The following is a 15,828-nucleotide window of genomic DNA, read 5'->3' as shown; positions in this document are numbered from 1 at the left end:
AGGAAGTGACATAGAATTAGGAATATCTAGAACCTGAGCTAGATTGAACAACAATGGAGTTAGGAAAGAGATCAATAGGCTTTAACTGAAATGCTAAGAAACTGATTTACATTTTATCAATTAAGGATATTAGCAATAAATGCCAGAAAAAAATGCCAAGGAATATTATGATAGCTGTCTCCAAAGTGGCCACTATCTATTTCTTTTCTCCCTTTATATGCAATAATATTATTCTGTTAAGAAGTAGAGTATATGACTGTTCCCTTTGAATCTAGATTTTCCTTTGGGACTTGTTTCACCAATAGAATGTGATAAAAGTAATGTTCTAGGACTTCTGAGGCTACATCATTAGAGGCTTTGAAGCCTCCACCTAGGTCTCGGAACTTCAGGTACCATATTAGGAGAAGTACAAGGCACATAGCAAAGGTCACCTGTTGGCTTTCCATCTGACAGCCTAAGGTGAGCCTCATCCATGGACAGAATCAACTGTCAGCCATGTGAATTAGCCATTTTGGATATACAGTCCAGATGAGACTTTAGGTAGTTTCAGCACTGTAGCTGCAATCCTGAGTGATCTGGAGACAGAAATATCCAGCTAAGCCCAATATACCCATAAAACTATGAAAGATACTCTCAATTTCCAATTTTCAGAGTGGTTTGTAACACAGCAAAAGATGACCAGGGCAGATGAGATCAGTCCAAACACCCCAACAGAGGCCTCTGCAGCCAAGTTCAAACTGGATCTGGGGGATGGCATTTTGGTATGAGGACTCTTTCACTACGTACACAAGAGGTCATGAAGCCTTTTTCCTAAATGCATTTTTGAGTAGAGCAGATTAGTGGATAAGCATAAGAAAAACTGAACATTTTTTCCCAAATAGTAACCATTACTTGAAATAATTTTGAGAGGATCCCTGGGTGGCTTAGCGGTTTAGCACCTGCCTTTGGCCCAGGATAGAATCCCACATTGGGCTCCCTGCATGGAGCCTGCTTCTCCCTCCTCCTGTCTCTCTCTCTCTCTCTCTCTCTCTCTCTGTGTGTGTGTGTGTCTCATGAATAATTAAATAAAATCTTTAAAAAAAAGAGTTTTGAAATTACCATATAAGGCTAATTAAGATTATATACAGTAAGTGGAAGCCTATGAGGAAGATGAGATCATGTACAGGCAAATAAAATGTATTTTATATAGGTTGCACTGAAATCAAATAGAACAGGAATCAGTCCATTGCAACCTGTTTTTGTAAATAAAGTTGTACTGGAACACAGCCATATCCATTTGTTTACATATTTTCTGGAACTTAGTGCTATTAACAGTCGCAGCAGAAACTGGCCTGCAAAGCCTAAAGTATTTACTCTCTGGCACTTTAAAGGAAAAGTGTTGGGATCCCTGGGTGGCGCAGCGGTTTGGTGCCTGCCTTTGGCCCAGGGCGCGATCCTGGAGACCCCAGATCGAATCCCACGTCGGGCTCCTGGTACATGGAGCCTGCTTCTCCCTCTGCCTGTGTCTCTGCCTCTCTCTCTGTGTGTGACTATCATAAATAAAAATAAATAAATAAATAAAAATAAAAAAAAAATAAAGGAAAAGTGTACTGACCTCTATTTTTTTCAAAGATTCTTTACCTCTGACCTCTATATAATGAAAATTGGAACTGTGGTTCACACATAGATTTTAAATATTTTTTGCAGTTACGTTTTCAGGATAAATTCCTAGAAGGAGAAGCGCTAGGCCACAGAGTTTGTGCAACAAATAAAATCTTTCATATATTTTGGTTCCAATTTATCCCCAGAAAAACAGTGTCAGTTTACATATAATCAGCTCAACACAAGATGGCTAAGATCTCTATATCCTCACCATCTCCTAAAATTTAACTTTTCAGTCATATAAAAAAGGGGGGGAGGATGCAGAGATAAAGCTCTTGTATGCAAATCTTTACCATTTTTTTAAAGGTTTTATTTATTTATTAATGAGAGACAGAGAGAGAGAGAGAGAGAGAGAGGCAGAGACACAGGCAGAGGGAGAAGCAGGTTCCATGCTGGGAACCTGACATGGGACTCCATCCTGGGTCTCCAGGATCAGGCCCTGGGCTGAAGGTGGCGCTAACTGCTGAGCCACCCAGGCTGCCCATCTTTACCATTTTTAAGGATACTTCCTACAAGTAAAATTACAGGGTCAAGGGATAGTGTATTAAAAGTGTACTGAGTCCCTTATCAGTTATTGCCAAATTATTTCTAGAAGAGTTATAATGTATGAAATTGACATATTTCACTTTACAAATAAATATATTAAATGGACATATTTATTTCATGTAGTTGTGTTAAGTAAATTGTTCACATATTATGCAAAAACTCTATCCCATATTTGTTTTTATTTGCCCTTTATTCCTCAATAAATTTGAATATTTCCCAAAAGGTTATTAATAATTTTCATTTATATAAAAGGTCTCTTAGAGTCTTTTGGCCAGCTTGTTTTGTTTTCCTAATTGTGTTCATAATAACACAATTCATTTTTAAAAATATGCATATGAGTCAGTTGCTGGACTTCTATTTCATTTCTGTGTTGATCTACTTCTATACTAGCACTAATGAGATATAGGTATTATAGATTATGATATGTTTTGGCATCTGGTAAGGCTTAGATACATGTATTATTCCTTTTCAAGTTTCGGGTTGTTCATATGCCTTTTCTTTTTCAGATTATTTTAGAAACACCCTGTCAAAGTCCATAAAAATCTTATTGAGATTTGCATGGAGATTGACTTGGTATGTTCGCAATTTCATCTAATTTTCTACTGAGATGTTTGCCACAAAAAATTATTTTGAATTGATTATTAATTAATTATTACTATTTGTGAGAATTATAGCTACCTTTTAATTCTTAAAAGTTGTTTTGGCATAAAGATTGTTTTTATCTTGATTTGTTCATTATATTGATCTTTTAAATTGTGTATTTTCCCTTTGTTGACATATTTTATTTTCTTGACATATTTCAAATGGCAAATACTCTATTTTGTAAGTGTTTAAATAAAAGTTTTCTTCAGAGAATGAAAAATGGTTTGTTTCCTATAATGTAAATATAAACTATAATAAAATATTAATTAAAAAGAAAAACTATAATACAACTTGTTGAGATTTTTTTAAAATAGTGAGGCTAGTTTGGGTATAAATAAAGCCTTTATTTTGAGGAATTCTAAGAGTGCATATAAATAATTTTGATAGGAAAAATTTTAGGTCCAGACTTCATGGCACTCAGCCCTCATTAGTATATGACACTAGGTGGGAGGGTGGGGCTCATGGATTCCATGGTGTTTCTGATTCATTTATATATCAACCCAGTTGTATCCAGGAGAATGGCAGCAGGCTTTCATTCTTGGTCCTACTATGAGGTTTTTTGTTGTTGTTGTTGTTGTTGTTGTTTTTTGTCTGTAGGTTATGTCTAAAGATCCTGGCCTTTTTTAAAGTATCAGCTGCCATATATTTCTCTCTATGTCAGATCTTTCTATGGGCTCTTTAGTTGACATGGTTATCTTACTATATAAAAATTACTTTAATTTGAGATGTAGGTCATCTGTTGCCTCTTCTTAATCTGAATGTAGACTGTATGTGTCATTTCAGAAGCCAGGAGGAATGGGGCAGTCTAACAATAGGATGCTCTGAAACTCAGAGTAGATACTGAGCACTGCTAATGGAAATACGATGGCGGTAACAGGCCCCTCAGTAGGCCTCTAGGGATTAAGCTATCAACCAACAAATCCTCATCTTAATGGATCAGCCAGTGAAGCTGATATCAAGATTCCTAAAAACTGTAAGCTAATATTAGCCTTTACATTAAACAAAATACAACAAAGCAAAATGCAATAAGCTCTGCAGCTTGAGATGCAAGGGCCTATGCCCATCAACCCAAGCAACTTTGTTGCTCTTTTTACTGTCATTCTTCTCTGATCCCTACCATGGATGAAAGGCAGCCATATTTTTACTATTTTTAATTTATTTTTAAATTAGGCCTTTAATCCATTTTGAGCTTATTTTCTGTATGGGTTAGACAGTGGTCCAGTTTCATTCTTTTACATGTAGCTGTCCAGCTTTCTCAGCACCATTTATGGAAGAAACTGTCTTTCCTCATTGAATAGTCTTGTCTCCTTTGTCATAAATTAATTGACTATATAATCATAGGTTTATTTCCTGGCTCTATTCTATTTCATTGATCTATGTGTCTATTTTTGTTCCAGTACCATACTGTTTTATTACAGATCTGCAGTATATCTTGAAATCTAGTATTGTGTTACCTCCAGCTTCATTCTTCATTCTCAGGACTGCTTTGGTTATTTGGGGTTTTCTGTGTTTTTTTGCAAATTTTAGTATTTGTTCTACTCTTGTGAAAAATGCTCTTGGTATTTTGAAAGGGATTATATTGACTCTGTAGATTAGCAACCTGCATACAATAATACATTAAAAAAGAATATTCACCAGGATCAGTTGGGATTTATTCTGGGGATACAAGGATGGTTCAATATTCACACATCAATCAATGTTATATACCACATTAGGGATAACAAGGGATATACACCACAAAAAGGATAAAAATCATATAATCATCTCAATAAATGCAGAAATAGCATATGCCAAGAGTCAACATCCATTCATGATAAAAACTCTCAAAGAGTGGGGTTTGGGGAAAATACCTCAATATAACAAAGACCACGTATGAAAAACCCACTGCTAACATCATACTAATGGTGAAAAACTGAGAGCTTTGCCTCTAAGGTCAGGAAAGGCAGCTATCTTTGATGATGATCTTGGAACCATCCTATAGTCCCCAAATGTAAGAACATTTTTTTCCCAAGATGCCAGAATTATTTGGCTTTCTGTTATAATGGTTATATTCCAATCCACGTAGCCTCTGAGTATTAAAAACGCTTATTTGAGAAAATGGGGCCTCAGTACTTTCCAACTCTGGCTCCAAGCTGTAAGTTTAATGCTCTTATTTTGGAAATATCAGAATCTGAGCAGACTGTCCCACAGGGCCCTGGCCTACACTCATGCATTCACGTTGACACCACCTTGCTCTGATTTCTCCCACCACAGCTTTCTTCTCTAGCTATTGTTCTAACTAATTTTTCAGTTTGCCTGTGTTCTTCATTCCCTTAACTTTTCTTCAGATTTGGATTCCAAATTATTTTGGCTCTAGTTTTGCTGTCTTCCCAGGTAAAGTACACCACTATGAGTATCATCTTTTTTAACTTTTTTAACTTTTTTAACTTTTAGCTTTAAGCACACCACTATGAATAGATGCTCATGAACTCAATAGTGGTGGTGCAGACATCAAACAGTCTTACTTTTCTCTAAAGATTATTCCCAACGATGCTGTGGAAGTATCTTCACCTACTGGCAAATATATATCCTAATAATATTTGGGGGAGGTTTGGCCACTACCCTATCACTTTGTCAAAGTCAGTCCCCTTCAGTTTATATTTTTAATTTTTTTTAAATTTTTATTTATTTATGATGGTCACAGAGAGAGAGAGAGAGAGAGAGGCAGAGACACAGGCAGAGGGAGAAGCAGGCTCCATGCACCGGGAGCCCGGCATGGGACTCGATCCAGGATCTCCCGGATCGTGCCCTGGGCCAAAGGCAGGTGCCAAGCTGCTGCGCCACCCAGGGATCCCAGTCCCCTTCAGTTTAAATCTAAAACCACATGTCTGTATCAAAGCTGGTTCTTTTCCATTGTTAGCCACCATTGTGATTCAGAAGCTTTGAAGTGAGGAGACGTTGTGGACCAACTCTGGCATACAACCATTTAATAATATTTATTGAGTAATTATTGTCTGAAAGGATCAGATCTAGGCAATTAGAATTCATGCTTAGAGTAGAGACTGCTAATAAATTGTGGGGTTCAGTGCAAAATGAAAATGTAGGGCTCTGGCTAGGGTTTCTTGGTCTCATGAGTCCACTGCACCAACTCATCACAGATAGGTAGACCAAGGGCTTTAAAATTCTTCTTAGAGGGGCATCTGGGTGGCTAAGTCAGTTAAGTATCTGGCTCTTGATTTTGGCTCAGATTATGATCTCAGAGTTGTGAGATAGAGCCCTGCATCAGGTTCCATGCTGGGTGTGGAGCCTGCTTAAGATTTTTTTCTTCCTCTGCTCCTCCCTTCCTCTCTTAAAAAAAAATATATGCTTAGAAATGTTTTCAGTACTTGGACTAGTTGGTGAGTAAGAACTAGACCCCATCAACTGCTTTACCTAGAGATTCTGCTAGTCTTGCATCTGAACCTTGCTGATACCCAGGCCCCTATCAGGCTGGAGAGCAATGGTGGAACACAGGTCTCTATGCCACCACCACTCCCCAAGGGTACAGGAAGGCCAGGCAGTGCCAAAGATGCCAGAGACCAGGAAACTGGCAACCTAAAACTTACACTCTGGAGGTAGTAGGTAACAGGAGTTAGGACAGCACATTAGGTTCAGAATATAACCACCACCACCCCCCGCAAAAAAAACAAAAAACAAAAAACAAAAAAACATAAACCCTGTAGCCAGACTGATCTGGAATTGGAATGTGAGCCTGTGAGCCCTTACATTACCAAGAGTAGTCATGGATAAGTCACAGAACCCTCCTCAGTGTAACAAAAGAATAAAAATAATAGTACCAAATAATAATAAGTTTGTTGTGAGAACAAAATGACCTCATATATAAAGGACTTAGTACAGCACCTAGAATGGAATAGATGCTATATAAAGGTTATTGCCTTATGATTATTACCTTTATTATTATTTGTTGCCTACCATATATCGCCTTGTATCATAGTGATTTGTCAACATTTAATTATCTTAGGCTTCTTGAAGGAAGAAATCATGTCTCATTTTCACTTCAATAATTATAACAAATCCATCTGTTCAATACATGTTTATTGGGGACTACACTAGGCACTGGAGAAACAATGATGAGCAAGATTGGCATTGTGTCTATTGCATGGAGCTTACAATCCAGAAGAAGTTTGCTTAAACAAGTAACTATAATCAGTATTAATAATTATAGTAGGAAACACACATGCTGTGAGGACACAGCAATGGAATCCAGCCAAGGGATTACTATCAACTTTTTTTTTATTACTATCTAATTTGAGACTCTATTTATTTACTAAAAAATATTGTTGAATGGATGTATACCAGAGTCGGGCCACAACCTCTTCCTATTTCAGAGCTCCTGAGTAATAACTGTGACTAGAAATGGAAAAGAGACCGTTTTTATGTAGATATGCACCTCAGGATTCATATAAAAAGTGATATTTAGGGAAGCCTGGGTGGCTCAGTGGTTGAGCATCTGCCTTCGACTTGGGTAATAATCCCGAGGTGCTGGGATCGAGTTCTGCATTGGGCTCCCCATGGGGAGCCTGTTTCTTCCTCTGCCTATGTCTCTGCCTCTCCGTGTGTCTCTCATGAATAGATAAAATATTTTAAAAAGTGATATTTACACCAAAATGAGTAGAATTTGGAAAGGCAAATAGCAGAATGGAGTAGAGATTGATTTAGGAGAGAATAGTCCAGGAAGAGAGAAGAGTTAAAGTTTTACAGGTGAGGGGAAGCATGGCACATTGGGTAAGGCAGCCGTCTTTAATGACAATCTTGGCACAATATTGTAGTCCCTAAATATAAAAACAACTTTGTAATGCCATGCAATTGAGAGTCAAGTCGAGAGCAACCTTGGAGTGCCTGGGTGGCTCCATCAAATGTCTGATTCTTGATTTTAGCTCAGGTCATGATTTCAGGGTTGTGAAATTGAGCCCCATGTCAGGCTCTGTGCTGGGCATGGAGCCTGCTTAATATTTTTCTCTCCTTCTCCCTTTTCTGCTTACTGATCCCCGACTACTTATCGGTATGCGTGTACTCTCTCTCTCTCTCAAAAAAGGAACATTATGAGACATTTCAGTAGGTTTAGACTATAACCTAAAGAAACTATTGAATGACAATGAAGAAATAAAAGAATCATATTTGCATCATAAAACGATCATTCTGTCCTCCTAGAAAAAGAAATGTATTGAAGAGATGCAGGACTATAGGTAGAGACAAGGACTAAGAAACAGTATTATTAATCTAGTCAGTAGAATTGGACTATAAGGATAATTATAGCTAGAATGAGAAAGAAGGGATTGGTTAAAGTTAAGTAGTGGAATCAATAGGAATTCTTGATTACCTGGGTATAATTACTGAGGGAAAGACCCTAGGATTACACCTGGGTTTCTGTTGGCGATGCCAATTACTGAAATAAGCACAAAGAGAGGAAGGTTTGGGGTGGAGAATGAGTTCAGAGTAAAGGGAAATGGTTCTGTTACCTCCAAGTGGTAATGTCCAGTAGGGAATTAGTGTAAAAACTTAACAGTGTACAACCATCTCATGTACATATCATCTGATTTCCAGAGTCCTTGGAAGTAGGACTGACATGACATTTTAGGAATGAAACTGAAATCTATATAGGTGAGATAGTCATCCACATTCACCCAGAAAGTAAAGAGGCTGGGCAGAAAAGAAGCTTTGCCCTCTTATTTCTTGTCTAATGCTCTTTGCTCTGTGGCTTATGATCTCCTAGAAGGTACTATGCAAGAGCTCACAGAATGGGTGAATTTTAATTCTTTGTATAGAATACAATGGACTATTTTACCACATTTATTGTACAAGGTTATTTGTAGATATTGAAGGATGAAGTGAGCAGACCATGAAAAATGAGAAAAATTATAAAGGACCTGAAAATAAAACTTCTACTTCATTGGAAAGGCACCTCCATTATTTGGCTTTCAGCACATTTAATTCTTTATTTTAAGAATGTGTGTCAGTGCAAAATGATCTCAAATTGCATTTCTTTCTCCATGCTGTTGATGGAATGCTGCTTTTTAAAGTGCTGATTACAAATTAATCAACATTACATAAAATAAATTGTGGGAGGTGGTCAAAGAGAATCAGAAATAATATTTCCTGAATGGTTGCCCTTAGTATCATCACAGAAATGACATCTCATATAAGGTTAGCACAGGAGCACATTTACAGAATAAATTATAAACAAGATTGAATGGAATAACAGTGAAGAAAAATAGGGAGGCTTATGACACAAGGAAGAGAAAAAATGTTGGAAGAGAAGTGAAAAATTATAAATGGTGGCACATAAACATTGCAGTTTAGGCAGGGAAACTATTTGAATATAGAGGAACAAGATTGGAAGATAGATGGAGAAATAAATCCCAGGCAAGGACAGGAGAGAGCTATGTGATTGAAAAGTGTCAGTCTGACTTCCTTCTGGAAGAAGCTGGTCTCTCCCAAGACCTGACATTGTGCTGAAGTGGCCCCAGCCAGAGCAGGTGTGACAGCTCTTGTTTCCATTGTCCCTGGTACCATCTTCCAAGCCTTGTTAACTGCATGTCTAAAAGAATATTTTCTCCTTTAAAGAGAAAATACAAAGAGAAATAAAAAATAGAGTTGCAACTCTATACATTTTAACTTAAACAAAAGTCTTGTTTGTATTTCTTGTCAGTCTTTAGACTATGATCTAGATTAATCTAAGGTCCAATTACTAGAATTCAGATGTGTGTTCTGAATGAGTGAAGTATCAATCATAGTACTGCTGTTGGCTTTATCTATGTGATTAGCTTTGAAAATAGCTCCTTAATAGGTCTCTGAAAGGAAAAAGAAGGAAGGCTTTTTCTGCCTTAAAAGTGGCAAACCTTGGCTCTAGCTAATCACAAAGACTCCAAAGGTGTTGTCATCATCCTTTCAAAAGGAAGGAACAAAATGTTCTCCAAAACCTGAGCATACATTTTCCACAGAGCCCTTTAAGATTCTGAGCCCCGTATACTAGTCACTTTTCCCTTGTGGGGATCTAGATGTAGTAGAAGGACGTCAAGTCCAGGAAATAGATGACAAGAGATATTTTTATCTGTGGCTGAAAACTTCTGATTCTAGTGAGCTCCTTGATTTCATGTTGATAAAGTACAAAGTGAGCTGTGAGGGCAGTGCAAATAAAGACAAATAAGTGCGAATTCACAAATGCTTAATCACTTTAAAATGGTTCTCAAACTTAACTGTACTTCAGAATAATCTGGAAAGTTTGTTGAAACATTGCTGGGCCCCACCTCCAAAGGGTCTTAATCAGTAGGTAAGGTAAGGCCTGAAAATGTGTATTTCTAACAAATTCCAAAGTGATGCCGACGCTGCCAGTCCAGGACCACCCTTAAGAACCACTCCTCAGTATCATACAGTGATTAGTGGCAGTGCCAGGACTGAAGCTGAGTTAACCTCACAGCCAGCATGCCCCTTCCCCCTGCATGCTATATGGTCTGTGCATTCATCAATCTATGTGCTTATTTGTTCCGGCAAGTCCTGGTTTGGATTAATTAAGCTATTATTCAACAAGACAGAGGAGGTCCTGTGACCTCTAGCCAGTTCTGTCTGCTTTGTTTTCAGCATCACAATCTTCAAATAAACCACATACACATGCACACTATTTAAAATGGCTAAGTTCTTCCAATGGATTACTCTTAAACTCCCTGACCTATAGGGTCAGATAAGTTCAAAGGTACAGAGTAACAGAGTATGGTTTACCCCTTTAGGTATCTTGATCTACCCACTGAAACCCATACTCAGGAACACGTGAAAAGCAAGCAGTCATCACACATGGTCATTTCCATGATACCCTGAGTGTGCATATCTATCTGCCCTGTTACTCTGCATTCTCATCTTTCATATTTTTAGCTCCCTTTAATTTCCATATTTGTGCTGCCCTCGTATATGCTCATTCTTCTTGTATGTAACCTATTCAGAAAGTGGTTCTTTTGCTTTTTATTTTTTGAGTTAACTTCTTTTTCAAACAAGATTTTGACATTTACCTTCTGGAGCCACCCACTCCCATGTGGGTAACAAAACTAACAACAGACAAGGTGCTGCTGGCCATGCACCTGTCACACCTGTTCTGCTGATGGGTGCTGGTTATAGAGGAGGGTCAGAGAGAAACAGCACATTGTACCTACAGACAAGACCCTGGAGCTAAAAGATAAGACTCCTTTAGGAATACAGCTTCAACTCTGTTGCTTTCACTGTTGTTACCAAATTGAAACCAAACAAAATATCCAGGTAAATCTAAATTTTTGAAGCCACTCTGTATCTACCTCTTACAGGATGCTTTCTAAAGCATCACAGCCCCAATATCTGCCATCTGAATTTCTGATAAAGACTGTAATATCTGTGAAGTTTGAGCTCTTGCCAAGCCCTGACCGAAGTACTTCACTTGTATTATGTCATTTAAGAACCACGTGCCTTTATCAGAGAAGTATTGTTTTTTTTCACATTTCACATGTGAGGAAATTAAGACTTGGTTGTTAAGTAACATGTCCAGAGTTACTCTTGTAATCAGGGTCACAGCTAGTATTTCAGCCTCATCAGTCGGATGCCAGACATCACACGAAGATGGGTGTGATGTCTGCTTTGCTGTGGCACAGACAGCCAATCACATGGCACTTTCACAGTTATTGTTTGACAGATTTGAGATGAATATCTTATGAACAAATGTACCTCAATTCAACATAGACATGTGGTGCACCAATTGGGTTTCCAGCCAGCTGTGTGCAAGGATCCCTTGCAATGTGGAGGTGGGAAAACGGAACCATTGAATTTGGTTCCTACCTAAGGAAACTTTATATATGCAAATAAGCTGTGGAGAATTGGATGGAAGAACATATGGCTAAGAGGCCAAATGTGTGAAAAGCAAACTATAAAATATGTATTTTAGCTAAAACTGAAGACTAAAAAAAGAGACTAAGTAGGGTAAATAGTATAAAGGAGTATCTTCCAAAATCAGGGGCAGAACTGCCCCCAGCTCAAATGGTGACAGACTGGCTGCCTAATGTCCTAGGGACTTAGGCATGTATCTGTTGCGCTGGGGGTATTTACAATGCCCTCTCATTTTAATATTTATTTAGAAGTTAATTACTGTCACTGTCAGCTCTTTTATCTCAACAACATTTCAGAGAAATGTATTCAGGCATTATGTGACTTGTAAGTAAGATTAACAAGAAAGTTCAGAGAAGTGTAATAATCAAGGGATTTGGCTGTTAATAAAGAACTTAATGAAAAACAAATGAGTTAACACCACATTGAATTTGAATTTGGCTAAAGCAAATTCTAGAATTACATACAGTACACTTTCTTAAGCATATGTCATTGTACACTTAGAATCAAAATTAACGATCAATGACCACATTCGTGTGCAAGTGGGCAACGAGAATACCAACTTTGAGGATTATTTTACATTCAAAACCCAGGGCTTTGCCTCTATCACTGAAACCTTTAAATAAACACAAATGTGCTTTCAGGTGGGTTTCATTGGATGTACTGTCTGCATCATGCCCTCATGCACACATACACACACACACACAGACACGCTGACACACTACTGATGAATTGATAGAGTGTATTACTCCTGTTCTACAGATGGCTAAAGGGATTAAGCAAATATCGTTGCTGCAGCATGAGGCTGAGCCTTTGTATTCATTTATAAAGTTAGGGAAGTCACTGAAGAGAAAGAAAAATCATGCAACTGGAATGGAGAAGAAAAGCTCCAATTATAGTTCCAGAATTGGGCTGCCACCTTTACTGTTAACAGAGTGTGCACGTTTCTCAGAAGTGACACCTGCATTGTCTATTGGGAAACATTGAATCCCTGAAGTTGTATTAAGGAGGCTGGTGAGCACACAATTGAATGGAAATGATGTCAGTTCTTTCTCCGATAGAAGAAGCTGCACTAATTTAAATAGGAACATATCAGAGGGTTCTCTGGACCCCTCTTAATTTGATTTCAGTTGCAATGTACCATTCTGCCCTTACAGAATACCTGGAGATTGCATAAACATATGACTATTTGAATGTAGGCATTGCTCTGATGTTCCCACTGCCCTTTGTATATGCCTCTATCCACGATTTGATTAGTTTGTGTTAGCTAGAAGGCCATGTTTTATTTAACGTAGCATGGCCCATGACCAAAGTGTGCTGTATGCAGATGGTCGGCACCTGAGGAATATTTTTTGACATGAATGGCAGTACACTTACAAAAACACCTCTTTTTCTCAGGGTCACATCCAACAGCTTCACCTATGATAGACCACAGCTGAGCACTTGAGAGGCCAACTCCGAACAGTTAGACTGGAAGTGACGGTGAGGCCAGTGATTAAAATCTGTGTCTTACCAGAAGGATATTCTTTTGAGCCTTCATGTAATATCCAACTTCCTGTCCTTATTTTTGTCCCTAGTAATCGTTGCAGTGCCTTGAACATAGTTGGTTGTCAATATATGAATGTTGCACCAAGAAAGTGTTTTTTGTGTGTTGAGAGATTTCAACCGGAAAATGTTGAATGTGCTTAATGTTTGGGCACTTAAAAAACATAAGTTCTGGTAATCTGGTAAAGCAGTTCATGGTAGCAGCTGATTCTCTTGTGATTAAAAAAAAAAAATGAAGTGTTTTCGTATTGACTACTTCCAGACAGCATCATTTTTTTTTTTTTTTTTTTTTTGTCCACATCAGGAGAAGACCTGGGTTGCTCAGCCTGCTGCTAAGTTTGCTATGAGAGTATAAAGTCAAGACAGATGCAGATGCTAACAGGATGCTGACACCTTTTCAGATAACTGGCTTCATCTGTCTGCCTGTTTATGGGGAGAACTGATTATCAGTCATGTGCAAATGCAGGGGAACCGATCTGATCTCTGCGCTGTTTTACACCAAAGGCAGAGCCATCTCTCTATCCCACATTCACTCAGCGAGGCAGGAAATATAATTAAGCTTTCATGCATATTCCCACAGTACCCTGCATAGTCATTCAATCATTAGAGGAAAAAAAAAATGAGTCCGTGTCAGCAATGCTTGCTTGTTTGAAGACACTACCTAAAACTTAAGAGCTCTGAGAGGCAGAAGAGGGGATGTGAGGCGTGGGTATGGAGGGTGGGTTTCTCAGGGAAGTAAAAGGGAAGCCAAAGGCAATTGTGGGCAGTTTTGGCAATAGACACAAAGTATATTTAGTCAGTTAACACATATTCCAAGAGTTTTTTTTTTTAATAAAAAAATTAATGTCAACATTGAACTGCTTAAAAGAGTACAAAGTCCTTGGCCACAGTCAGGTGGTCAGTATTTCTAGAGTATAGTAATCGCTAGTTAGCTGGACCTAGAGTGTCAAGGGACTTCATGATCGTTTGTAGAAGCTGTTCACACAAAGAAATGTTACTGTAGCAATGATCATAAGACCTGATTTGAATTCTAGGTTTGTTAATTATTGTGTGAACTTAAGCAAATTATTTAACCACTAGAGCATCAATTTCCTCATCCATAAAATGCATGTGCTTATACCTAATCGTAGTATTATTGTGTGGATCAAATCAAACAATGTATTATATTCCAAGCAACCCATAGACTGCCTAGACCTCTGTAAGCTGTGGTTGGTTTTATTAACCTTTCGTCGACATTCCCAGAATGTGTTCCGTGAAACACTAGTTATACCAAATGTAAATATATACAGAAATACATTTAGAAAGCACTACATACTAGATCCTCTTTTTGATAGTTATAGTCCATGCTAGAATTTTAAAGGCTCTGAAAAGGCCTGAGGTTAAAGCAATAACAACAACAACAAACACCTATGTGCTTAACCCAGCATTTCCCAAATGTATTTGACAATGGGTCCTGTGTTTCACATATTTAATTCTTACTAATATGTCTAATTAGTCACTAATTGTGGCTCCTTTGTCACAAAAATGTGCCACAGATTATATTTTGAGGAAAAGTCACCTTTATCCAAATTCTTCAGTTTCCAGGTCTCTAAAGCTCCTGAATAAATTTTTACCCTATACAAGTTTCCCCTGCTATCTGAAAGTAGAGCATTCCTGTGAAATCTTTCATAAGCCATAATGGTAAAAACAAAGGCGCAACTGTCATTAAATTTTATGGACATTTTTTTGAGCATTCTCAAACCCAAAAAATAACCTTTCTTGGGTTTTTCAGATATCTTAGGACACATCTTGCTAACAGAATCACAAAATAAATTGAGATAAAACACACATGCTCACAGACAGTTCAGAGCCTTGGCAGCTTGAAACTGAGATGCTGAGTGTGATTCCAGAGGAAAGAGCTGGGTGGTGCCACTGTCACTGCTCGTGCTACGAGCTGCCTCTATAACAGCTTGCTACTAAACAAATGCTGAACACTATTTTCACTTTTAGCCTTTTTTCGTAAAAGGAAAAAGCACATTTGAATTTCTTTCAGTTAGCAAAAACAGGTATCGATGTTAAATCTTTCATAAAAGTAAAGTGGTGTAACATGAACTTTCAGGTATTGGCCCTTACCCCAGGGCACTTCATATCATATTGCATTGGAAGACAAAATATTCTATAACTGAGATTCAAATTTGGCTGCATACTGCAATCAGCTAGAGTGTTTTAAAAATTACTGATGCTTGGGTCCCCTCCCTAGAGATTCTCAAATAATTGGTATACATGGTGGCCTAGGAACACTGTTTGAAACACAATAGGTAATTCCAAATGCAGCCAATTTTAAGAACTAGTACAAAAAAAAAAAAATCCCAGGGCTATTATTTCTAATGCAGTTGACATATTTTTCACTCAAATTTGAGGGAAAGACTGCAATGTTTCTGACAAAGCTCAAGAGTATGGTAAATATGCAGTGATTATGAACACTATCACTCATCCTGTAATTAATTCAGTTAACAGTCATACTCTGGTCACAAAGGCAATAGCCATGTTCAACAGGTTTTGTTCAACCTTTACTTCTGGCTACTGCAGTTCTCAAAG

At 37.9% G+C, this 15,828-nt stretch overlaps 1 long non-coding RNA gene across 3 annotated transcripts in view; it reads right to left on the bottom strand.

The window, feature by feature from the left end:
• LOC106559880 overlaps positions 1 to 15,828 on the bottom strand; it is a 58,333-nt gene that overhangs the window by 25,120 nt on the left and 17,385 nt on the right. The window lies entirely within an intron of this gene.

Source organism: Canis lupus, chromosome 17 (genome assembly GCF_011100685.1).
Source record: "Canis lupus familiaris isolate Mischka breed German Shepherd chromosome 17, alternate assembly UU_Cfam_GSD_1.0, whole genome shotgun sequence".
Classification (NCBI taxonomy): domain Eukaryota; kingdom Metazoa; phylum Chordata; class Mammalia; order Carnivora; family Canidae; genus Canis; species Canis lupus.
This window is presented reverse-complemented; position numbering and strand designations above follow the sequence as displayed.